Source organism: Geotrypetes seraphini, chromosome 2, assembly GCF_902459505.1.
Source record: "Geotrypetes seraphini chromosome 2, aGeoSer1.1, whole genome shotgun sequence".
In the NCBI taxonomy this organism is placed as follows: Eukaryota; Metazoa; Chordata; class Amphibia; order Gymnophiona; family Dermophiidae; genus Geotrypetes; species Geotrypetes seraphini.
Genome location: NC_047085.1, coordinates 911,255 through 938,290, shown reverse-complemented (window position 1 = coordinate 938,290; position 27,036 = coordinate 911,255). Strand labels below are relative to the sequence as shown.

The 27,036-nt window shown below is 42.8% G+C and overlaps 1 protein-coding gene across 2 annotated transcripts in view; it reads right to left on the bottom strand.

Annotated features, from left to right (window-relative positions):
- The window catches only part of GRINA (glutamate ionotropic receptor NMDA type subunit associated protein 1), a 160,816-nt gene extending 138,085 nt beyond the window's left edge, over window positions 1–22,731 (bottom strand). Inside the window, exon 1 of one of the 2 annotated variants that reach the window (XM_033933235.1) lies at window positions 22,632–22,731. The gene's annotated coding sequence lies outside the window, so the exon portion shown is untranslated. Of the gene's footprint in view, window positions 1–531; window positions 650–22,631 lie in introns of those variants that run through there. The other variant, XM_033933233.1, reaches the window with a different exon arrangement.
- Window positions 22,732–27,036: the final 4,305 nt, after the last annotated feature.

Sequence of the window (27,036 nt, the reverse complement as noted above, 5' to 3'; positions counted from 1 at the left end):
ATTTATTTGATGTTATTCTAGAAAGAAATTCAAGTGATGTATTTAATTTTAAATGTTATTTGTACACTTGTTGTAAGATTAAAAAATGAATAAAGAATTTAAAAATCAATCATACATCACTGACAGGGAAATCTAAAGAGGAATAAGCATTAGACTGCAATAGACTGGATAGTGCCCCTCTTGCTGCTGGACTTATTCTTATTGAGATGATTAATTCATTCAACCTTAGTAAGCCCTACTAGGAATATATTAGACTAGTCTAGAGAACTTTAGGATTATATTATATGCCCATAGTAGGGAGAAGCTGGAGCAAAGTCTGTTGTTTGGCCAGTTGCACCGTCCTCCCCACTCGGTGCAAGTCAAGCATTTTGCCAAAAGGCCACTTATTATGCAACTGTCATTTTAGGGAAACGAACAATTTTCGAGGCGTTGACGGTGAACGCAACCCCTTCCCACTTTAAACAGAATCCTCTCCCCCTCCCTTGTAAATCCGCTTCCGCGTCCCAACAAGCCAAGATGTAGAAAATTTACCGCTATTTCAAGTGACGCAGATGTAACACCTCCGAACGCCTATCAGCGCGGTGACGCTCTAACCAAGGTCTCGCCGCCTCCTCCCCCCTCTCTAGCCACCTCTCTAAAAGCATCTCTTTCATCCGGCCTGCTGACTGCCAACATCCGGGTGACTCACTAGCCTTCTGCCGCTCTAGGCGCTCCTCCAGCTCATGTCTATGGTGTGTGTTGTCCTGGAATTACCTTTTTCTTTTGTCACTTGCCCGTCTCGAGGTCTGCTAGAAGCTCGAATTCCTGCCCGAACAGAGAAATGATTGCAGGAGCCTGATCTCTCCTTGGGTACTTTTTTTTTTTTTTTTAATTCTTTATTCATTTTTAATCTTACATCAAGTGTACAAATAATAAAACATTTAAAATTAAATACATCACTTTTTAAATTCAATTAAATTGATTAAACCTATAGTAAAACTTTAATTCACCCTCCTCCCCCCATTTGCAAATATACTTTCAATAGAAAATGGTATCTACTCATTACAGTAAGTCGTCAATGGCCCCCAGATCTTTTTAAATTTATTATAATACCCTTTTTGAATAGCAATTAAGCTTTCCATTTTATAAATGTGACATAACGAATTCCACCAGAAGGTATAATTTAATCTACTGCAGTTTTCCCAATTACTTGTGATATTTTGAATGGCAACCCCTGTCATAATCAATAAAAGTGACAGCTAATTGAATTAACAAATAAAATAGTTTAATAGATAAGTATCCTAACCTATTACATACCTTATATCTAAACAGATCAGGGTAGAAAATAAAACCATCATACAAATTGTAATCTTTAAATATTATTTCATTAATTAAATCAAAGACCTTTCAATTAATTATAACATATAATTATAAATCAAATTAAAAGTATTCAATAAGTTAATAACCAATTATCATGTCCTTCTAAAAGCAAGTTCCTATCATTCCCAACTTTAATATAATATTTGAGAATTCCACAGAATAATTATATATAAAAAGATCAAACATCACTCTTATAACAACCATCAAATTAAATTACAGTATTTACTTTTACCAAAAAACTTCTATTATGTATTTCATCTAATGTCATTTACCAACCCTAAATGATATAGAAATTATTTTCATAAAATCTAAATTAATTAAGAAGAAACAATTAATTCAGATATATCTATGTTAGAAATTAAAGAAACTTCAAACATAGTAACATAGTAACATAGTAGATGACGGCAGATAAAGACCCGAATGGTCCATCCAGTCTGCCCAAACTGATTCAATTTAAATTTTTTTTTTTTTTCTTCTTAGCTATTTCTGGGCGAGAATCCAAAGCTTTACCCGGTACTGTGCTTGGGTTCCAACTGCCGAAATCTCTGTTAAGACTTATTCCAGCCCATCTACACCCTCCCAGCCATTGAAGCCCTCCCCTGCCCATCCTCCACCAAACGGCCATGCACAGACACAGACCGTACAAGTCTGCCCAGTAACTGGCCTAGTTCAATCTTTAATATTATTTTCTGATTCTAAATCTTCTGTGTTCATCCCACGCTTCTTTGAACTCAGTCACAGTTTAACTCTCCACCACCTCTCTCGGGAGCGCATTCTAGGCATCCACCACCCTCTCCGTAAAGTAGAATTTCCTAACATTGCCCCTAACAATGCACTTTACTTTCTTCAGCTACTTATTGTAAATGTAACATCCTTTCTTTATATGTGAACTCAAGAAATGGATTGTAAATAATATAAAAATGTAACTTTAATTTATTTTAGTACTATATATTACCTTAATGTAATTAAAATAAAGTATTTGTGTAACCTTTTGTTGAAATTTGAGTCCTTTAAATCAACTAAAAGACGACTAAAAAGACAAAATTCAAGAATAAAATATCAGGACAAGTTATGTTATATCTCAGTTAACATCATGTCTCCAAACCCATTCAGCTAATGTTCAGAAAAGGCTCAAAGAATTCTCAAAGTTGAAACCAAAGTAATAAATTAATAAAAAATAAAGATTCACAAAACTCTCAGTTATGTAGAAAAAGGAAACACCTCTTAAAATCAAGGCATACAGCACAAAAGCAACTTTTACGTCCCTTCCTCATACTGCATCATTATGGCGACGTAACTCAGGTTGGCACGCACTTCCACTGAATCGTTCCATCTTATTCCTTTATCCATGCACCATGTTTCATCTTTCTCAGCGCCCAGATCTGAAACATCCGATCACTCGCAGGACCAACTCCACCAACTCTTCCAGACATAGTCTCCCAACACCCACAAAGCAGTACAAAACTAGTTCATGCACATCTGGATTAAACTCTTCGAAGCCACCATTGCTCATCCGATTAAAATAATATATTCAGTTGTATCGTGCTAAGTGACGTCCTCACCGGAAATATACATTAAGGCGGGATCAAAGGAAACTGACCAATCAGATAGCCACATATGAAGACTCCATACTCCATTCTAAAGTTTAGCAGTTAAACTGTAAAAAATTTAACCCTTTCTTCTTCAGCGAACATTTTTTTAAAGTCAAATCATCTCCATTTATTAAGACCCAGCCATTTCAAAGTCCGATATGTTCAAAACAACAAAGTCAATATTAATAAAGCCTTATCATTGAAAACGCATCAACAGGTTCATCATGTTGTACTTTTAGATTAAATAAGAATTCTCATTCCATTGGCGTAGCTTGCTGCAATATGAATTCTTTTAACTTTATTGGATCTTGAAAATGTAAAGATTTATTTTGATAGGTTACCCGTATAACTACTGGGTAAAAAAGACCATATTGAGCCCTAATTGTTTAAGCTGAGGTCTTAATTGAAGAAATTACTTCCTGGTATCCGCAGTTTTCTTTGCAAAGTCCGGTACCAACAGGATTTTTGCATCCTTATAGATCAAATTTTTATTTTGTTTAGCGGCTTGAAAAATTTCAAATGCTTATTGATAGCGTAGTACACAGAAAATTAAAGGTCTTGGACCATTAAATCCAGTATTTCTTTTTATAGGAATTCTTTGTGTCCTTTCCACTTCGAATGGAAATTTGGATGTCAGTGGTGTTAATTTTGGAATAAGCATTTCTATAAATGCCACTGGATTCTTTCCCTCCACATTTTCAGGTAAACCTAAAAGTCTTATATTTCGCCTTCTTGCTTGATTCTCAAGATTTTCAAGTTATGCGGAGAACTCCTGTTGTATTTTCTGACTTTTTAGGCATGTTTTCTGACAAGTTATACCAGCTGTCTCCGTTTTTTCCAGCCTATTCTCCACATTATCCATCCTTAAAGTAATGGCGTCCATTTTTTGAGATAAGCTTGTTACCTCTTCAATTACCTTGAAAAGGTAATAATGCCTGGATATTCTTTAAATCCTCTCTTATACTTGTTTTATCCCGTGAATCTGGACGGAGTTGAAAGATCTTGCTTGCTTCTCTTTGATTTTCCACCCGAAAATGCTGCTTCTATATTAGTTTGTTTAGAAGCAGCCATAGTTACTACAGAAGGTTAGTTTTTTTGTTTTGAAACTTGATATCCATGACCAAAAATCTATAAAAAGTTTCCTGGGTAGACGGAGCTATTTAGTTACACGTCCATTAGCCAGTGCTCGCAAGCCACGCCCCCCGAAGATGGTGATTAAATTTGGCACTTGTCCAGCAGGATTCTGCTCAAGCTTTAAACCTTAAACTATCAAAATCATTGTTTATTTTGCCTTTATTCCTAATACAGTGGTGCCTCACACAACGAACTTAATTCGTTCCAGGAGCAAGTTTGTTATGCGAAAAGTTCGTTATGTGAAACGCGTTAAGCGCAGTGACTAACGACTGCCTGCAGTGCCTACGCGGAAGGATGCAATACATCGGCAGCGATCGTGGAAGCTCGGGCGACTTCGTTGTGTGAAACGAAGTTCGTTGTATGAATCATGAAATGAAGTTCGTTGTATGAATCATGAAATGAAGTTCGTTGTGTGCAGCGTTCGCTGTGCGAGGCGTTCTTTATGCGAGGCACCACTGTACTGCCATTCTGATTCTTCCTGCCTTGATAAAACCATCTCCTTTCAAGCCTCAAACCTAATCGGGAACAAGTAAATAGGAAACAGGAACTGTAAAAAATATTGACAGTGATTTGTTTTTTTAAACACCGTGGCACCCGCTATAAATGTCAGTTAGTTCCTTGATTCCAGCATGTATTTACCTTGACAGTTAACTTCGTTCCACAACCAATCAGGCTCGACTAGTAGATTTCTACCAAACAGTATCTATTTGGTTTAACCTCTTCAAAAACTGACTTTTTTTTTTTTTTTTTTTTAATTATTCTTTCTTCTTCCCCCTCAGGAGATGCGTTTTTCTGTCCGTTATAGCCTCTGCTGCAGCTTCCATTTAGTCAGTTATAACTTTACTGGCTAGATTTCTCCTACTTCCTTAGCAGTAGCTTTTGTTTGTGTGTTTTTTCCCCCTATCTCCTTCTGGAGAAGCGCTGTTCTGTTAGCTGTTTCATCTACCACGGCTCTTCACCAACGAATGCCTCAGGGAATGACATTAATCATTAATTGTTTTGACGATGCCATCTCTTATTTTTAAGGATCACCAGAGAAAATGTAAAAAAAACAGCCGTCTGGAAGTCAATATTACCAAATGTGTATGCCTGGGTTAGAGAGCTTCTTGATCACCCGTCCATCTTGTTGCGCTTCAAGCCACGCCCCCCATTCCATGCAAAATTCAATTTTAAATATGCATTTTTTAAATTAACTTTTAATAGCGCTCATTAAAAAATTAAGTTCCATTTCATGAAAATATTATTGAAATTATATACTTCATAAAGTAGAAAACATAAAGTAAGAAGATATTATATCTTAATAAACAAATAACAATACAGGGAGAGTTACAATAAAATATGTGTAACAATATGAGAGCCACCATCAAATGTTCAAGATATAAATAAATATTGATTATCAAAAAGATGCATGAGAAGCAAATTGTAAAATTAAAAATATTTTTCAGCAATATAGAACTAATTACTAGAAGGTCAGTTGGACTGTAGGCAATTGGAGATTGGAGCCCAGATTTTATTTCCACCTGAATGTCTCACCACCGCCTAAAAATGAATATGACCAAGACCGAGCTCCTTATCTTTCTGCCTAAACCCTCCTCCCCCCCATTCTCTATTTCAGTGGACAACACTCTCCTTCTCGCTTTCTTGTCAGCTCGCAACCTTGCAGTCATCTTCGACTCCTCTCTCTCCTTCTCCACTCAGATCCAATAAACTGTTAAAGCCTGTCACTTCTTCCTCTATAATATTAGCAAAATCTTATCCATATTGCAATTTGCTTCTTTCAGGTCTTCCACTCAACCATTTCTCTCCCCTTCAATCCATTCTACTGCACGACTTATATTTTGCCAGAGCCTCTATACTCGCATTATCCCTCTCTTCAAGTCACTTAATTGGCTCCCCACCCATTTCTGTATACAGTTCAAACTCCTCTTACTAACTTACAAATGCATTCACTGGCCCCCTAATATCTCTCCTCACTTATTTTCCCCTGTGCTCTCCCTGCCCCCCTATGAATTCCATTCATCAGGTAAGTCACAGAAACATAGAAACATAGAAGATGACGGCAGAAAAGGGCTACAGCCCATCAAGTCTGCCCACTCTGCTTACCCACCCCCTGTCTATGCCCTAATGACCCAATTTCCTTATCTTGACCCTCGTAGGGATCCCACATGGGTATCCCATTTATTCTTAAAGTCTGGCACGCTGTCTGCCTCGATCACCTGCACTGGAAGCTTGTTCCAATGATCAACCACTCTCTCTGTGAAGAAATACTTTCTGGTGTCGCCATGAAATTTTCCGCCCCTGAGTTTGAGCGGGTGCCCTCTTGTGGCCGAGGGTCCCTTGAGAACTCTCCCTACGTTCCTCAAGAGTGTAGAGCTGCAATTTGTTCAGTCTCTCTTCGTACGAGAGACCCTTGAGCTCCGAGATCATCCTGGTGGCCGTCCGCTGAACCGATTCAATTCTGCGCACATCTTTACTGTAATGTGGCCTCCAGAATTGCACACAGTACTCCAGATGAGGTCTCACCATGGCCCTGTACAACGGCATTATGACTTCAGGCTTTCGGCTGACGAAACTTCTATTGATACAACCCAATATCTGCCTTGCCTTAGATGAAGCCTACTCCACTTGATTGGCAGTTTTCATGTCTGCACTGATGATTACTCCTATCAATTCCCTTCTCCTCCTAAGCCAACTCCAGACTCTGTCCCTTCTATCTTGCTGCACAATATGCCTGGCACAGACTACCTGAGTCAATACATCAAGCTCTATCTCTAACAGTATTCAAATCCAAACTAAAAGCCCATTTTTTCAAGGCTGCTTTCAACTCACCATAAGCTAACTATGTCCATCCTATCATTCTCTCTGTCTGTCCAAATTAGATTGTAAGCTTTTCTGAGCAGGGACTGTCTATTACTTATTAAATGCATAGCCCTGCATAGGCCTTTCAGCACTATAGAAATGATGATAATAATAATAATAGCTTTATTTTTCTATACCGCCAATGGATAAGTAGTAGGAATACGATTATCTCAGCTTACTAAGCAAGACCTAGAGGCTCTGAATATTCCATTGCATGTGGGAAAGCTAGACTATGTCATCAGAACATTAGCTTCTACTAAAATCTTGGGTTCATGTGTTACCCCTATTTTACTGGCAGTTTATAATAAAGCACAGCAGAATGGGAACTTTACTGACACCATGCAAAGGGCTGTGATTATGCTTATTGCTAAATCAGACCATAATGTTAGTTTAACTAGAACTTATAGACCTATATGACTTCTAAAGATTTATATATTTATTTATTTTGTTTTCTAACCCATTGTCCCCAAAGAGCTCGGAACAGGTTACAGGTTGATGCAAAATTACTAGCCACTCAGCTTTTGGACATGGTTGTTGATTGGTAGGCCCATAGCAGATGGGTTTTGTCATCCATAAGCTTCTCAGTGCCCTAAATGTTAGAAACATAGAAAGATGACGGCAGAAAAGGGCCAAGGCCCATCAAGTCTGCCCACTCTATAGACCCTCCCCTTAATACTATACAATGTTTTACCCTGACCCACTTAGGGATCCCACATGGGTGTCCCATTTATTCTTAAAATCTGGCATGCTGCTGGCCTCGATTACCTGTACTGGAAGCTTGTTCCATTGATCAATCACTCGCTCCGTGAAGAAATACTTCCTGGTGTCGCCGTGAAATTTTCCGCCCTTGAGTTTGAGCGGGTGCCCCCTTGTGGTTGAGGGGCCTCTGAGAAGGAAAATGTTATCTTCCACTTCTATACGTCCGGTGACGTATTTAAACGTCTCAATCATGTCTCCCCTCTCCCTGCGTTCCTCGAGAGTGTAGAGCTGCAAATTGTTTAGTCTTGCTTCGTACGAGAGACCTTTAAGCCCTGAGACCATTCTGGTGGCCATCCTTTGGACCGACTCGACCCTCTGCATGTCTTTGCGATAATGTGGCCTCCAAAATTGCACGCAGTATTCCAGATGAGTCTCACCATGGTCCTGTATAATGGCATTATGACTGCAGGCTTTCTGCTGACGAAACTTCTACGGATGCAACCCAGCATCTGTCTTGCCCTTGAGGAAACCTTCTCCACCTGATTGGCAGATTTCATGTCTGCACTAATGATTACTCCTAAATCTCGTTCTGCTGAAGTGCTGGTCAAGGTCTCCCCGTTCAAAGTATAAGTTCTGCATGGGTTTCTGCTACCCAGGTGCATGACCTTACACTTTCCAGCATTGAAGCCCAGCTGCCAGGTTGAGGACCAGCATTCCAATGTACGCAGGTCCTGCGCCATAATATCTTGTAGATTGTCCTCGCTTACCATATTACATAGTTTGGCGTCGTCGGCGAATAATGTTACTTTACCTTGAAGCCCTTGAGTCAGATCTCCTATGAATATGTTGAAGAGGAGTGGACCCAAGACCGAGCCCTGCGGCACCCCGCTGGTCACCTCCGATGTCTCAGAGAAAGTACCGTTAACCATCACCCTCTGAAGTCTGCCACTCAGCCAATCATTGACCCATGCCGTCAGAGTCTCTCCTAACCCCATCGATTTCATCTTGTTTAACAGAATGGATGTTGTGCAACAAGCTTGGATGGAGTCTCTTTTTGTAAGTTTTGATATATAAAAGGCCTTTGATACGGTCTCTTGGCCTTATCTATGGGAGGTACTGCACAGATATGGGATGCAAAGGCCAATATTGAACATGATACAACTCCTTTACTGTAATCCATGGGGAAAAAGTCTTGATTAATAATCCTCAACAGATGGCCCCTTTGAGATACAGCAAGGCACGAGACACCAACATTATTTGTGTTATGTAGGGAACCTCTGCACCCCAAACTGTTACAGGATGCAATCATTCTGGGTGTTCCAGTGGGCCAGACTGTGTTCTCGGTAGCATTGATTGCTGATGATCTTTTCACTGCTTTCTCAGACCCCAGGACATCTCTGCCTAGAGCCCTTTTCTTGTTAAAAGATTTGGGACATATTTCAGGAGTTTGAGCTCCTTGGAAAGTCTGAGGGTCTCATGGCTGGGAGCATCACTGAAATACTTCTTATCACAGGTATTACTACTATTTATTATTTCTATAGCGCTGAAAGGCGTATGCAGCACTGTACATTTTAAGATACAATAGACAGGCCCTGCTCAAAAAAGCTTACAATCTAATTTAGACAGGATATTTCAGGGTTGGGGAGATTATAGTGGGTATAGGTATCTGACAGCATCAGGATTGGGGAGATTATAGTGGATATAGGTATCTGACAGCAGTGAGGAGGAGTTAAGAGTTGAAAGCAGTTTCAAAAAAGTGGGCCTTTAGCTTGGATTTGAACACTGCCAGAGACGGAGCACGACATATTGATTCAGGCAACCTGTTCCAGGCATATGGCATCACAAGAAAGAATGGACGGAGTCTCAAGTTGGCAGTGGATGAGAAGGGTACAGATAAGAGGGGCTTGCCCGATGAGCAGAGATCACAGGGGGAATGGGGAGAGCATAGGGGGAGATGAGTGAGGAGAGATATCGGGGGGCTTCAGAGCGAATGCACTTGTAGGTCAGCAAGAGGAGTTTAAACTATATTTGGAAATGGATGGGGAGCCGATGAAGCGACTTGAGGAGAGAGGTAATGTGAGAATAGCGGCTCTCACAGAATATGAGTTGTGCAGCAGCATTTTGAATGGATTGAAGAGGCGAAAGACAGATGCGCGGGAGGCCCAAGAGAAGTACGTTGCAGTAGTCTAAGCGTGAGGTGACAAGTTTATTCAAGTTCAAGTTTATTAGGATTTTATATACCGCCTATCAACGTTATCTAAGTGGTTTTTACAATCAGGTACTCAAGCATTTTCCCTATCTGTCCCGGTGGGCTCACAATCTATCTAACGTACCTGACGAGAGTGTGGACAAGGGTTTTGGTCATGTGGTCAGAGAGGAGGACGGATTTTGGTAATGTTATAGAGGAGGAAGTGACAGGATTTGGCAGTCTATTGGATCTGAGCAAAGAAGGAGAGAGAGGAGTCACTGAGCATAGAAGGAGAGAGAGGAGTCAAAGATCACCCCACAGTTGCAAGCCAATAAAACAGGGAGGAGGATATCGTTATACACAGAGATAGAGAACGGCGAGAGGGGGGAGGCGGGTTTGGGGGGAAAAAAGAGTTCAGTTTTAGCCATATTCAGTTTGAGATGGCGGCGTGACATCCAAGTGGCAATGTCAGACAGGCAGGCTGAAACTTGGACTTGAATTCCCGCAGAGATATCCGGCGTGGAGAGGTAGATCTGGGAGTCATCAGCATAGAGGTGTTATTGAAAACCATGAGAGGAGATCAGTGTAGAGAGAGGATTCTACCCTAGATAACCTAAATGTAACTTCATTTAGCTACGCTGACGACATCACCATACTCCTACCCTTCGATTCTTCTGACCCCACTTCTACAGAAAAATTGGAAAAAACTCTACAAGCAGTGGAAAAATGAATGGCAGACCACAAATTGAAGCTGAACACAGACAAAACAAAATTTCTACTGCTCGAAAAGGACAAAAAACCCTCCATCACAGAACTAGAAATAAACACCTCCAAATACCCTATACAACCCACCCTTACACTCCTAGGAGTAACAATAGATAGATGCTGCACAATGCAGGCCCAAATCAACAAAACCACCCAGAAAGCATTTCTAACCATGCGCAATCTACGAAAAATCAGAAAATTCTTCAACAAAGAGCAATATAGGCTCATAGTCCAATCCCTAGTCCTAGGTCTATTGGACTACTGCAACATCCTCTATCTACCATGCCCTGCTTCCATGATAAAAGAACTACAGGCAATCCAAAACACTGCACTCAGATTGATCTACTCGCTAAAAAAATTTGACGTCACCACTGCCTACCTAGACTCTCACTGGTTACCAATACAGGCGTGAATTCAATTCAAATTATATTGTCTATTATTCAAAGCAAAAAATGGCACAGCCCCCAATTACCTAAACAACCGCCTGAACCAAAACCTCACCACTAGACAAAGAAGAACTAAGACTCCATTTACCTACCCCCCACTCAAAGGTACCCAGCGCAAGAAGATGTTTGACAGTCTACTAGTGACGCAAGCAGCAAAACTGGACCATACCATCTCCAACCTGCTGATAATAACAAGCGACTTCAGATCTTTTCGTAAAGAAATCAAAATCCAACTATTCAAAAAATTTATCCAGATGTCTTAACTCTAACCCTGGACTCCCCTCAGTGTAATTCCCTCAGCCTCTCCCTCTCTCCAGTTATCCTTACTCTTCAAAGCCTCAAGCATGTCAACTGCTTCCCAAACTGTATATATACAGGAACTGCACTATCTCTAATTTGTACATCTCCCCAAATTGTAAATCTACTGGAATAGCCCAATCTTCCTTGCTATATCCCATTCCCAAAACTGTAATTCACCTATCTTCTTGTAATATCTCCTGGAAATGTCCAGATGTCTCTTTTGTAATCTGCCCAGAACTGCAAGGTATGGGCGGAATAGAAGTCAGTAATGTAATGTAATGTAATGAAAAGAAGAGAGGGCCCAGAACAGAGCCTTGGGGTATGCCAATAGACAGCGGGATGGTGGCGGAGGAGAATCCACCGTAACATACGCTGAAGGTATGACGAGAGAGAAAGAAAGAAAACCAGGAGAGGGCAGAACCGCGGAATCCCGGCGAGGACAACGTGTCGAGAAGGAGGCAGTGATCAACCGTGTCAAAGGCAGCAGACAGATCGAGAAGAATGAGAATGTTTTGGATGTATACTGCATCATCTAAAACAGAGGTTCCCAACCCTGTCCTGGAGGACCACTAGGCCAATCGGGTTTTCAGGCTAGCCCTAATGAATATGCATGCCCTAATGGAAGTGACAGGCCTGCAAATCTGCTCCATGCATATTCATTAGGGCTATCCTGAAAACCTGATTGGCCTGGTGGTCCTCCAGGACAGGGTTGGGAACCACTGATCTAAAACATTGTGTGATCATTATCAACTTCTACTGCTTTCAGATAGCCCTTTTGCCAAAATGGATGTACCTGTTAGTGAGTTTTACTTTCTGTCCTCCCCTTTTTGTTTTATTATTTTTGATATGACTGACAGATGGTACATGACTTACTGTAAAAGCCTATTTCGGCACAAATTAGCTCTCATTGCCAAATGCTGTATTTTGAAACAGTGGATCCATCCTACACCACACCAATAGCCCAATGGATGAATTTGACGCATGAATTACTACGCATGGAGAAACTTTCAGTCATTGTTAGGGGACAACGTATGCAGCACATATTTCTTTGACTATACAGTGGACTCCTTTTTTTTGTTCTCGCTTCCCTTAGTACGCTCGACAGTCTTGAATGATTTGCAACAGTGGTTCTCAACCCTGTCCTGGAGGACCCCCAGCCAGCTGGGTTTTCAGAATATCCCTAATGAATATGCATGAGACATATTTGCATGCCTGTTGCCTTCATTATAAACAAATCTCTCTCATGCATACTGTTTGATATTTAAAGGAGTTGTCTTCCTGTCCCTTGCTTAAGAACATAAGAAGTTGCCTCCGCTGAGGCAGACCAGAGGTCCATCTCGCCCAGCGGTCCATTCCCGCGACGGCCCATCAGGCCTATTGCCTGAGCAGTGGTCCCTGACTATCCCTATGACCTACCTCTACTCCTATCTGTACCTCTCAATTCCTTGCTTGTGGAATAAAATTTGTTATTTAAGGTACAGAGCACAAATAGCAACCGCATAGGTTGTCAGAGGGGCTGGGCCAGATTAATGGGTAGGCCAAGAAGGCATGTGCCTAGGGCCTGAAGTTGTCAGGGGGGCCCGCTGAAGAAACAAAAGGACTCAGGTGGTTTATTTTCTTTCGGCAATGCAGGCATGCCCACCCGGGAAAGATCGACAGTGCTGGCCCCCACCCCCCACATCGATGGCAACACATCTGGAATGTGACATCATAGGGGGGGGTAGACCGGCAGACACAGTCATTGTGGGACCTTGCAGCAACTCCCCGTGTCTGCCTGTCCACCCTCTCCGACGTCACTTACTTCCTGAGCAGAGCCGGCAGCTGTCATCATCACAGGACCTTGCACAAACGCATTGGTTAGTTTGGAGGGAGAGAGATAGGAGCATAGAAGGGTGGTGGAGGGAGAGAAAGGAGGCAGATGATGATGCAATTGGTGTGCAGGTAAAGGAGAGAGAGACATAAGGGGGAAGGATACTGGATGCAATTGGGTTGGAGGGAAAGAAAGGGGGCAGATATTGATGGAAGTGGAGGGAAGGGAAGGGGCAAGAGATATAAGGTGGAAGAATACTGGATACAATTGGGTTGAAGGGAAAGAAAGGGGGCAGATGCTGATGGAATTAGTGTGCAGGGAAAGGGGCGAGAGACATAATGGGAAAGGATACTGAATGCAATTGGGTTTGAGGAAAAGAAACGGGGCTGATGCTGATGGAAGTGGGGAGAAGGGAAGGGGCAAGAGACATAAGGGGGAAGGATACTGGATGCAATTGGGTTGGAGGGAATGAAAGGGGCAGATGCTGATGGAAGTGGGGGAAGGGAAAGGGGAGAGAGACACAAGGGAGAAGTATTCTGGATACAATTGGGTTGGAGGGAAAGAAAGGGGGCAGATGCTGATGGAATTGGTGTGCAGAGAAAGGGGAGAGAGACATAAGGGGGGAAGGATACTGGATGCAATTGAGTTGGAGGGAATGAAAGGGGGCAGATGCTGATGGAATTAGTGTGCAGGGAAAGGGGAGAGAGACATAAGGGGGGAAGGATACTGGATGCAATTGGGTTGGAGGGAATGAAAGGGGCAGATGCTGATGGAAGTGGGGGAAGGGAAAGGGGAGAGAGACACAAGGGAGAAGTATTCTGGATACAATTGGGTTGGAGGGAAAGAAAGGGGGCAGATGCTGATGGAATTGGTGTACAGGGAAAGGGGAGAGAGACATAAGGGGGGAAGGATACTGGATGCAATTGAGTTGGAGGGAATGAAAGGGGGCAGATGCTGATGGAATTGGTGTGCAGGGAAAGGGGAGAGAGACATAAGGGGGGAAGGATACTGGATGCAATTGAGTTGGAGGGAATGAAAGGGGGCAGATGCTGATGGAATTGGTGTGCAGGGAAAGGGGAGAGAGACATAAGGGGGAAGGATACTGGATGGAATTGGGTTGGAGGGAAAGAAAGGGGGCAGAAAAGAAACAAAAACAATAACCCTACTCTTCAAAAAATACATAAAACCTATATAACACAACCAGATTATCTCAGAAAAAAAATGTTCAATCTACTCCTTATGTATTTTCAAATATCATGACAACTCATATGCTATCTGCCTTATTTATTTAGCAATATGATAACTCTTATGTAATCCGCCTTATGTATTAATGTAAGGGGCTTAAAGACTAGTATAATAATAACATTATACATAATAAAATTCTAAGTAACTAATACAAGCATAAAAACTAATGAATAAAAAAACAAACAAACCACAATATAAACTAAAGTAAGTATAGATAAAAAGATTAAAAATACATTATAATTACATGATAATATGAAAATCAATAATGTATATTATATTGTTTAAATAAGTGGGTTTTAAGATCTTTTTGAAATTGATAGTAAGAAATGGAGAAACAAGAAGATTCAAACATTAATTCATTAATCCTGCTTGGAATGCTAAGGCCCTATCCAAAAATTTTTGTAACGACATGCATTTGCTGAAGGAAAATAAAACCAACCAGATCTACGAATATTTTTCTTAGAAATAAAAAAAAACTAAAATGAGAAACAAGGTAAGCCGGTGCTAAGCCAAATAAAACTTTAAAACAAATGCATCCAAATTTAAATAACACTCTAGCCTCAAACGGTAACCAATGAAGCTTTTGATAATATACACTGATATGGTTGTGTTTTTTCAGATTAAAAATCAAACTAATAGCTGTATTTTGTATGATTTTTAGTCCGCTAGTAGTTATTTTATACGATCCCAGATAAGTAACATTACAATAATCCAATATTGAAAGAATTGAAGATTGAACCAGGATTTTAAATTATAGAAAATCAAAATATTTCCTAATAGTACGCAGTTTCCAGAGGACAATAAAACATCTCTTAACCACAGAATCTGTATGGGCCTTAAAAGATAAGGACTGATCTAAAATAACCCCTAAAATTTTCAGCGTAGGAGATATCGAATAAGATTGACCGTTTAAAAGTAAAGTTGTTTCAGTAATTTTTTCATTAGGACTAGCTAGAAAGAATTTTGATTTGCCCAGATTTAATTTCAATCTAAATGTAGATGTCCAGGATTCCACTTGTGTATGAATAAAAGCTATATAATTTAACACTTCTGAAGTGAGTTTGGTTAAAGGAATGAGTATTGAAATGTCATCTGCGTAAACATAAAATTTTACCTGTAAACTATGTAATAAATAACATAAAGGTGCTACCATGAAGATACTGGGTGTAACTCTGGATCAATGCCTAACCATGAAAGACCAGGTGGACTCCTTAATCAGAAAGGGTTTTTTCACTCTCTGGAAACTTAGATCCATCAAATCATACTTTGATGCGTCAGCATTCAGAATCCTAGTACAATCCCTCGTACTAAGTCAACTTGATTACTGTAACATCGCCTATTTAGCAATCTCCCAAAAGAATATGCGACGTTTACAATTAATGCAAAATGCAGCGGTCAGACTAATCTTCGGGCTAAAGAAATTTGATCAGGTGACACCTTGCTACCGGCAGTTGCACTGGCTACCGATGGAAGCACGTGTAAAGTTTAAGTTCACTTGCCCCTAAATACATAACTGACCTTTTCTCCTTTTCAGCCAACAGACACAAGAGAAGCTCACACTCGAACTTCGTTTCCCCCCCAGTGAGAGGATGTAAACTGAAAAAACATCATGAACACCTTCTCTCACATCAGGCAGCATTATGGGGTAAAGATCTAAAACAATTGCTTTCGCCCACTACCTATGAGGAATTCAGGAAGCACCTAAAAACATATCTGTTCCTTAAACATCTAGACAGCTGACCGGTACATCTCTTTCCCCTCAATACGGTTTTCTTGACCTTTTAACCACTTTCTTTCACCTCTTTAAGTTCTAACAATTTGTACCTTCTTTTAATCTTTTGTAAACCGCATAGAACTTCACGGCCGGTGAGTCTCACATCAATAGTGTGTAAACTCATGGAAACTTTAATTAAACGCAAATTAGACACGATCCTGTCTGAGGGAAATCTACGGGATCCTAATCAACATGGATTCACCGGGGGTAGGTCCTGCCAATCTAATCTCATCAGCTTCTTTGACTGGGTGACAAGGAAGCTAGACTTGGGAGAGTCTATGGACATCGTGTACCTGGATTTCAGTAAAGCATTTGATAGCGTCCCACACCGCAGGCTGTTGAGCAAAATGAAATCGATGGGGTTAGGAGAAACACTAACTACTTGGGTCAATGATTGGCTAAGTGGAAGATTACAAAGGGTAATGGTAAACGGTACCCTCTCTAAAACATCGGAGGTGACCAGCGGAGTACCGCAGGGTTCAGTCCTGGGCCCACTCCTTTTCAACATATTCATAGGGGATCTGACTCAGGGGCTTCATGGTAAAATAACATTATTCGCCGACGACGCTAAACTATGCAATATAGTAAGGGAATGTACTTTACAGGATAGTATGGCACAGGACCTGCTTACATTGGAAAGATGGTCCTCGACCTGGCAGTTGGGCTTTAACGCTGGGAAATGTAAGGTTATGCACCTCGGTAGCGGTAATCCATGCAGAAATTACACCTTGAATGGAGAAACTTTAACTTGTACTTCGGCGGAACGAGACCTAGGAGTAATCATCAGTGCAGACATGAAAACTGCCAATCAAGTGGAGAAGGCTTCATCTAAAGCAAGGCAGATGATGGGATGTATCAGTAGAAGCTTTGTCAGCAGGAAGCCTGAAGTCATAATGCCATTGTACAGAACCATGGTGAGACCTCATCTGGAATACTGTGTACAATTCTGGAGGCCACATTACCGTAAAGATGTGCTTAGAATCGAATCGGTTCAACGGATGGCCACCAGGAGGATCTCGGGGCTAAAGGGTCTCTCGTACGAGGAGAGACTAAACAAACTACAGCTCTACACTCTAGAAGAACGTAAGGAGAGAGGAGACATGATTGAAACATTTAAATACATCACGGGACGTATCGAGGTGGAAGATGATATCTTCTTTCTCAGGGGACCCTCTGCCACTAGAGGGCATGCGCTCAAACTCAGAGGCGGGAAATTTCATGGCGACATCAGGAAGTATTTCTTCACAGAAAGAGTGGTTGACCGTTGGAATGAGCTTCCAGCGCAGGTGATCGAGGCCAGCAGCGTGCTGGACTTTAAGAATAAATGGGATACCTATGTGGGATCCCTACGAGGGTCGAACTGGAATATCGGTCGCTAGGTATAGACTTAAGAGGATGGGTCAGTAGGGTGGGCAGACTTGATGGGCTATAGCCCTTTTCTGCCGTCATCTTCTATGTTTCTATGTTTCTATATATACTGTTGTTATTATTATTATTATTAATAAATGAAGTTGGAGAAGCAGTGAACCCTGAGGGACTCCACTTTCATTTACCCATCTGGTAGAGTATTGACCAGCACTGACTACCTGGTAAGACCTATTTTTCAAAAACCCTTGAAACCAATTCCATACCCTACCTGAAATTCCGATGGAATCCAAGCATGCTAGTAATTATCATGGTCAACTAAGTCAAAAGCATGACTCAAATCCAGTTGTAGAATAATTGCCCGATTTGAATAGGCTCTGGATATGATCTACTATTGAAGTTATAACTATTTCAGTGCTATATCCTGAGCGGAAGCCAGATTGAAAATTGTATAAAATTTCAAATTTATCTAAATAATTTACTAATTGCACATTTACTAAACCTTCAATCACTTATGTACATAAGAACATAAGCAATGCCTCTGCTGGGTCAGACCAGAGGTCCATCGTGCCCAGCAGTCCGCACACGCGGTGGCCCAACAGGTCCAGGACCTGTGCAGTAATCCTCTATCTATACCCTTATATCCCCTTTTCCAGCAGGAAATTGTCCAATAAGGGAATAAGTAAATAAGGGAATAGAAGCAACTGGTCTGAAATTGGATGTATTAGTTATAGAGTCTTTAGTATCCTATATAATAAAAGCCTACCTCGTGCATGCGCACTCCTATCTGCATGCTTCCATGATCCGTAGGTCTGTGGCCGCAGGAGTGCGCATGTGCGAGTCCCCAGCCTTACTTCCAAGCACCTACCACTCGCCGGCAGGACTGCACGCCAGCGCTGGACTCCCTGCTCTCCTTGTCGGCTCCTCTCACCAGCCGCACTAGCGTCGGAGAAGGCTTCCGACGCTGGCAGGATCGAGAGGAGCCGCAGCAACACCTCATGGGGCAGGAAGGGAAGCCCAAAACATTCCAGCCGCGAAGGGATGCCCCGGTCCCGACTCCAAACCAGCTGATTCCAGCAGCGTGTGCAGCACTCTACACAAGCTGCTTCGGGGCCTTTTACTGCCCTGATTTGCTCTGCTGCGTCTCTGATGATGTCATCAGGGACGTGACAGAGTAAATCAGGGCAGTAAAAGGCCCCGAAGCAGCGTGTGTAGAGTGCTGCACACGCTGCTGGAATCGGCAGGTTGGTCAGACCACGGGAAGGGAAGGGTGGGGGCGGCAAGGGACTACGGGAGCAGGCAAGACCGAGGGAAAGGAAAGGGGGGCTAAGGGAAACGCTGCCGCTGCACAGGGAAGTGGGGTGGGGTGGGAGGGAATGCTGCTCTGCTGTGGCTGCTGCACAGGGAAGGGGGGATCTAAATGCTGCTGTACAGGGAAGTAGTGGAGGGGGAGGGAATGCTGCTGCACAGGGACATTGAGGGGGAGGGAATGCTGATGTGGCTGCTGCACAGGGAAGTGGGGGGGGGGGGAGAAACAGATAGATAGAAAGAAAGCCAGACAGCGAGAGGAAGGGAGACAGAAAGAAAAGAAGAAAGGCACAGGGGCAGAGAGAAACACAGAAAGACAGACAGACAAAGGGGGCCAGGGAGAGAGACAGACAGATAGAAAGACAGCGGGAGGGAGAGAGACACAGAAAGAAAGACAGACAGACATATATTCAAACACCCATTAATGTAACGGGCTAAAATACTAGTCCTTTATAATAGGGATGATTAAAATCTGACCAATCTCACTTGGAAACGACCCAGCCACTAATAATTTTACAATCCAATCAAAAAATTTTGATTTTAAAGTGAGCGGAGCATTTCTCATTACAACTGGAGGACAATCATCAAATTGGCAATTCTTTTTTGCATACTTAGAAAATAAATTACAAAACATTGCCCAATCAGGAAAGTTGAATTGGGACCAGGACATATCTGCCCTGATTCCCTCATTTGATTGGGATGAAAAGAATTCAGAATTTGCTTACAAAGTTGAATCTATGTGAGTTCTTAAATTATGGATCTTAGCTTCAAAGTATTGAGCTAGAGCCTCCACTGATCGAGGTCTTTCTAACCTTGATCTTGTTGCTGGAGGAAAAGTCCATAGTCTGCTATTGAGAAAGACATGGGGGAAGCCACTGCTTGCCCTGGATCGGTAGCATGGATTGTTGCTACTCGTTGGGTTTTGAACAGGTACTAGTGACCTGGATTGGCCACCATGAGGATGGGTTTTTTGGCTAGTCTGACTCAGTAAAACTCTTCTTATCTTCCCCTCCAGTCTCAACAAGAAAAAACTCTAGATTTGCAGGTAGGACACACCTTGTGGCATTTACAATATTCAGCACCACCTACTTAATGGGTAGCAGCTACTAAGCTAAGCCATTGCTAGATTTGCAGTGGCAATACTCAGGTCTGACACCCGGGATGAACCTTCAGCCTTGCCCCATCTTCACCAGCACCACAAGGACTTACACCCCACCCCACTTTCCCACTTTCAGTCTAGTATCTCCCAACAGCCCAGCATCTACCTTTCCTCTTCATCCCCTCCCCCAATATCCAGCATTCCTCCTTTTTCTCTTCCTCCCTCTGTGCTACTGATGTCATCACCCTCCTCCTTCTGGTATCTTCAAACAGTTTCACACTCAGTACTGTGAGCATCCTGATTCATCCCCTGAGCTTCAAGGCCCCGCATGATTGCTGAATCCTCTTGCCTTAGGCACCTGAAGAGGCAGTGGCAAGAAGGGAAAGGGGAAGGGATGAGATGAGTTGTCACCACAGGTCCTGGAATAATATCACTGAAACTGAGTGCAGATCCCCCACAGGAAAGTGTGTGTAGTCTTGCCAGTTATCTGTTCATACCATTATTCAGTTCACTAATTTGATAGTTATCTGGATAAGGTCTTTCCTGTCCCACCTTTATCCAGTTAGCAATCTGAATATCAAGCTTGAATAACACTGTTATCCACTGCTGGCCATCACCTATACTGGTAGTAAATATCCAATTTCAAATCTCGCTCTCTCCATACCAAAGAATCTGAAATTTTCAGAGAATCTTGTTCAAACTCCATTTCCCCAAATTACAGAGCATTCCATTAAAAAATCCACTAATAAGAACATAAGCCCTTGTGTATGTCTATTCTTATGTCAGCAAAACATGGCCAGTATCAGGATTGCCTTATGCTTTCTGTGGTTTGGTGAATAAAATTTTGATGAGATTTGTGTGATCTTCTGTAATTCCCACCATATTGGCCTCCGTTGGAAACAGGATACTAGGATAGATGGACCATTGGTCTGATCCAGTTTGGCTATTCTTCGTTGTATGATTTTCTGTAATTCCCACCATATTGGCCTCCATTGGAATCAGGATACTAGACTAGATAGACCATTGGTCTGATCCAGTTCGGCTATTCTTACGTTGTGTGATCTGTAATTCCCGCCATATTGGCCTCCGTTGGAAACAGAATACTAGGCTTGATGAACCATTGGTCTGATCCAGTTTGGCTATTCTTACGTTACATAGAAACATAGAATATGATGGCAGAAAAGGGCCACGGACAATCAAGTCTGCCCAGTCTAATGACCCTCTCCCCTAAGTTCTTCCTTGAAGTGATCCCATATGCTTATCCCATTTTTTTCATAAAATCTAGCACGCTGCTGGCCTCAATTACCTGCAGTGGAAGATCATTCCAATGATCAACCACCCTTTTGGTGAAAAAATACTTCCTGGTGTTGCTATGAAATCTCTCACCCCTGACTTTCAACGAGTGCCCTCTTGTTGCCGTAGGTCCTTTAATACGGCCCGTGACATATTTGAACGTCTCAGTCATGTCTCCCTCTCTCTGCGTTCCTCAAGTGAGTATAGCTGTAACTCACCTAGCCGTCCTCATACGGGAGATCCTTGAGTCCTGAGATCATCCTGGTGGCCATTCGCTGAAACAACTCAACTCTCAGCACATCGTTTTGATAATGTGGCCTCCAGAATTGTACACAATATTCAAAATGAGGTCTCACCATGGATCTGTACGTTGTGTGTTCTTCTGTAATTCCCATCATATTGGCCTTCATTGGAAACAGGATACTACACTAGATGGACCATTGGGCTGATACAGTTTGGCTTTTTTCTTACATTGTATGATCTTCTGTAATTCCCACCATATTGGTCTCCGTTGGAAACTAGGATACTAGGCTTGATGGACCTTTGGTCTGATCCAGTTTGGCTGTTCTTAAGTTGTGTGATCTTCTGTAATTCCCACCATACTGGCCTCCATTGGAAACAGGATATTAGGCTTATTCTTACATTGTGTGATCTGCTATAATTCCTGCCATATTTAGATCTGTGGATTGGTTGCCATGTTGTTTCCTTGGTCATACAGTAGCCACTTCACGCCACAAATACCTGGCAGAAACCCAGTGACAATGATTTCCCCTGTGTCTACCCCAATAGCAGACTCTGTTCTTGCATCCCAGAAAATATTATTTCAAATCTCCTTTACAGATTCGAGGGCATCCCATTAACCTTCCCCCTCCCCTTATAGAAGACAATCTCAGTCAGAATGGCCCTACCCCTGATCACCTCTTTCATTCCAAAAGACCCCTTGCCACATACCAGAGAGCCTCATTTAAAAAAAACCGTTCCACACATCCCAGGGCATGCCAGCGGCCCATTCTTTAGTAGCCAGACTTTCACATCAGACTGCAGTCAGTCCCTGTCAGCTCCCTGCATGCTCTTCACCCACCCAGGTTCTCTCGCTCCCTCTGCAAAATTGACCCCCCCCCTTTACCCATCTTGGTCCTGCATTTTTCCCAGTAAAAAGCAGACCCCGAACCCCCCCTCCTAAAATAGATGATGCATATGCATTAACTATCTAGCAATAGGGCTTAGAATGGAGTTGTAGGAATCCAGTGTGATGCAGTGGCCATTGCCTGTTTACAGCACTCAAAATCTACAATAAAAGCAAGCGTCAACATCCCTCCTCCAAATTTCTGTATGCGAGGACAAGTAAAGAGGCTTTACATGTGCCCTAAAATAGATCTGAATGTAATCTCTTACCTCTACTGAAGAACTGTTTCCTACAGCCACCTTGCCGCCACCACCTCCTCCTCTCCTGCTTCTGCAAAGGGAATGATCAGCTGATGCTGCGCCCTCCTCCTCAGTTGCGGTGAATGCTCTTTATAACATCATTATGTTACAGCCCCTGGAGCTCTCTGAAGAGGGAGTGATCAGCACATACAGCTCTCTTTCTCCCCCTCCTTCATTTCCTGATATCATGATAAGCTGAGTGTGCACCTGCTTCTTTCTCCCTCTCTCTCTAACATCATTATGACACTCCTGGTGCTGAATTCTGCACTGTTATGTTACAGCCTCTGATGCTAATGAGCTGCATTTTACAGCCTCCCTCTCACAGAGGGAATGATCAACAGACCCTGGTGCTATGTACTCTCTTTTACAGCCTTTTCCTGCAGGCGTCTCTTTCTTTGTCTCCCCCCTCCCTGCTCCGTGATGTGATCACATCTTGAATACTAAAAAGGTACAAAGGCCCAGATGCACTAAAAATGGTCATTAAGGCTGTGTGGGTCGCTATGGGCCAAATTTTTGTCTGTTTTTAAAATGGCAATCAATGTTCTATCATGTTTGCATGCAAGAGTTTTGTGGAGGCTTGCCATAATCCCATCTGATCGGTCATCGAGAAAATGACTCACACATGCACAGAGCCAGCAAGGAAAGTCTCAACTGATGAGCGGCAAGGGAGGCCCCAAGGTAGCCTCCTGCCACTTAGCTGTTCAGGATGAGCGGCAGGGGAGGCCTCAAGGTAGCCTCCTGCCACTTAGCTGTTCGGGGTAGGAAGACTTTTTCTTTGTAATAGCATAGATGGTATACATGTGTTACACAAGCACAATACCTGTCCCTATTAAAAGAAAATGTTGTGCCACCCCTCCCCCCTAATGATACCCCCCCCCCAAAAAAAAAAGAGAGGCAGGAGGGATGCCCACTCCCTCTTGCCTCAGAAACACATACCCCCCATGCTCCTGAACCTCCACCAGAATTTGTAATTGTCTGCCAACCTGCTGAAAGAAAGATCAGGTAAAACAGCACTGGCGCCTCTCCACCCCACCCACGTGTACCTCCTTAAATGATCGCTGGCACGAGCAGCATTTTCCACCTGCTGCTTGTGCCAGCCTCAGCTTCCTTCTGACACCACTTCCTGGTTGCAGGACTAGGACGTGGCATGAAAAGGGAGCTAAGGTCAGCGCAAGCAGCAAGTGGAAAATGCTGCTCACACTGGTGAACATTTCAAGAGGTACATGGGGTGGGGCCGCAAAGCACTGCAATGCCGGGCGCCACCACCGCAAGCGCCAACCTCCCTCGCTACACCACTGCTCCACTGCCAAATACAACACACAAACTTGTGCAAAAACATACTCAGAAAGTTCCCATACCATGCCAGCACTAACTCCCAGAACTTATAGATATATCAGTCCCTAGTGAGAAAACAGAAAAAATGGAACTTCTACAAGATCTCCACTCTAGCAGTATATTGCACCTTGGCCACAGATGCAGACCCTCAAGAAATATGTTACCGAGAGCTTGTTGAGACTCATCAAACCACATTACTATTATCCAATGCTGCTCATCCATGTTGGCACTAATGATACTTCTCTGAACCCCTGTGAACATATCAAAAGTGACTTTGTGGCACTGGGAGAGAAGGTGAAGCAGTCATGTGCGCAGGTGGTATTCTCCTCAATCCTCCCTGTTGAGGGTAAAGGCCTGGAGATGAATGTGTGGCTCCATGGATGATGTCATTGGTTTCCTGGACCTTGGGATGATTTTCCAAGGGCTGCTGAGCATCTATCAAAGAAAGGAAGAAGAACCCCCAGGTGAGTGAATCATTAAATACCTTTACACAAATGAGAAAAGGGGGCAACGTCTGGAAGGCAGTATACAGTATACTAATGCTCGAAGTATGGGAAAGAAGATTCTGGATCTAGAGGATGTGATGGAAAAAGATAAGTTGGATATAGTGGCCATCATGGAGATGTGGTTCACCAGGACTGGAATATAGTTGCCAAAAACCAGACAGGCAAGCAAGCTGCAAAATCTGTAAGATCATGTCCGAAAAGAAAACCAGCAGACCAGCATAAAAATATTTAAATCAAATTGTTGTATTGCAACGAACACGGACAATTCTCAATTGCTCGACATGGCCATGTTTTACTCCCTCAGGGGCTGAGACAAAAACAAGTCAGCAGCAGTCTACTTTTGAACACATCTCGCTGTTCAGGTTCCTAATAGTCTAGTTGTGTAAAAGGCTATATAATCTGTTCAGGAAAGACAGGGTAGGAAAAAAAGGATGGAGAATACCGTTATATGTTAAAAATGATATTAAATCCACACAATTGCAGGATCTGCAGGGCAAGGAAGAGGCACTATGGATTAGAGAATGACACAGGGACCGTGGTCACTGCAGTAAATCTGTAGTAATGGGGTCATGTGCAACTTGTTTACCGCAGGAATGGGGACAAGACCTTTCACCTCCACATGGGAATGGGTACTAGTCGACAAGTTGATGAAGCCGTCCATGCAATGTGCGGAGGCTGCGAACAGAATTTTAGGAATGATTAAGAAGGGGATCACGAGCAGATCAGAGAAAGTTATCATGCCGCTGTACCAGGCCATGGTATGCCCCCACCTGGAATACTGCGTCCAGCACTGGTCACTGTATATGAAGAAGGACAAGGTACTACTCGAAAGGGTCCAAAGAAGAGTGACTAAAATGGTTAAGGGGCTGGAGGAGTTGCCATACAGTGAGAGATTAGAGAAACCGGGCCTCTTCTCCCTTGAAAAGAGGAGACTGAGAGGGGACATGATCGAAACATTCAAGATACTGAAGGGAATAGACTTAGTAGATAGAGACAGGTTGTTCACCCTCTCCAAGGTAAAGAGAACGAGAGGGCATTCTCTAAAGTTAAAAGGGGATAGATTCTGTACAAATGTATGGAAGTTCTTCTTCACCCAGAGAGTGGTGGAAAACTGGAACGCTCTTCCGAAGGCAGTTATAGGGGAAAACACCCTCCAGGGATTCAAGACAAAGTTAGACAAGTTCCTGCTGAGCCAGAATGTACGCAGGTAAGGCTAGACTCAGTTAGGGCACTGGTCTTTGACTTAAGGGCCGCCGTGAGAGCGGACTGCTGGGCACGATGGACCACTGCTCTGACCCAGCAGCGGCAATTCTTATGTTCTTATGTTCTACGGTAAAAAAAATTGCATCTGTGTCAGACTCGGCATCTCCTTCCCAGCTCCTCTTGGGCCTATTTTACCTTCAGGAGCCACGATGAAGACAGAAGGAACCCAAAACCATAGCTTGAGACCATTGTGATTTGAAGAATAAAATTACCAGACAACAAAAGGTAGAAAAAAAATGTATTTCTATATTTTGTGATTAGAATATTTCAGATTTGAACATAGTAACATAGTAGATGACGGCAGATAAAGACCCGAATGGTCCCTCCAGTCTGCCCAACCTGATTCAATTTACATTTTTTTTTTAAAAAATTTTCTTCTTAGCTATTTCTGGGCAAGAATCCAACTGCCAAAATCTCTGTTAAGACTTACTCCAGCCCATCTACACCCTCCCAGCCATTGAAGCCCTCCCCAGCCCATCCTCCACCAAACGGCCATATACAGACACAGACCGTGCAAGTCTGCCCAGTACTGGCCTTAGTTCAATCTTTAATATTATTTTCTGATTCTAGATCCTCTGTGTTCATACCACGCTTCTTTGAACTCAGTCACAGTTTTACTCTCCACCACCTCTCTCGGGAGCGCATTCCAGGCATCCACCACCCTCTCCGTAAAGTAGAATTTCCTAACATTGCCCCTGAATCTACCACCCCTCAACCTCAAATGATGTCCTCTGCTAGAGCTGGCATTAGCTGGGAACCGCAAAGCCCAGGCTGTGCTTCTTTAGCTTCCAACTGGCTTAGGGCTCTCTCTTTGACCAGGGGGCAGTTGCCCTCCCCTAACACTTCCTGCCATGTGTGACTGAAGTGTTCTGTTAGCTTGATTTTTCTATGTAGCATTCTGTAATAATTTGGTTTGTTCAGTTTTAACAATAGTGGAGGGGATATTTGTGAAAGGGAGGGGAGACAGGGGTTTTGTTTATCCTTGCTATGTATTATTTGTGTTTATAAAATGACAATTGTACAGAATAGTCTCTTTTTATACTTTTAATAAAATAAGTTCAGTATAAAATCATAACTATTCGAGGCTTGAGCAGGTGGGATCTGACAGTTTGCAGGGCAGGGACGGGGACTGAGCTTGCGGGGACAGGGACTGAGCTTGCGTGGATGGGGCAGGGACGGGGACTAAGCTCACGGGGACGGGGCAGGGATGGGAACAAACTCACGGGGACGAGGCGGGAACGGTGATAAATTTTTTCCCCCTGTCATTCTCT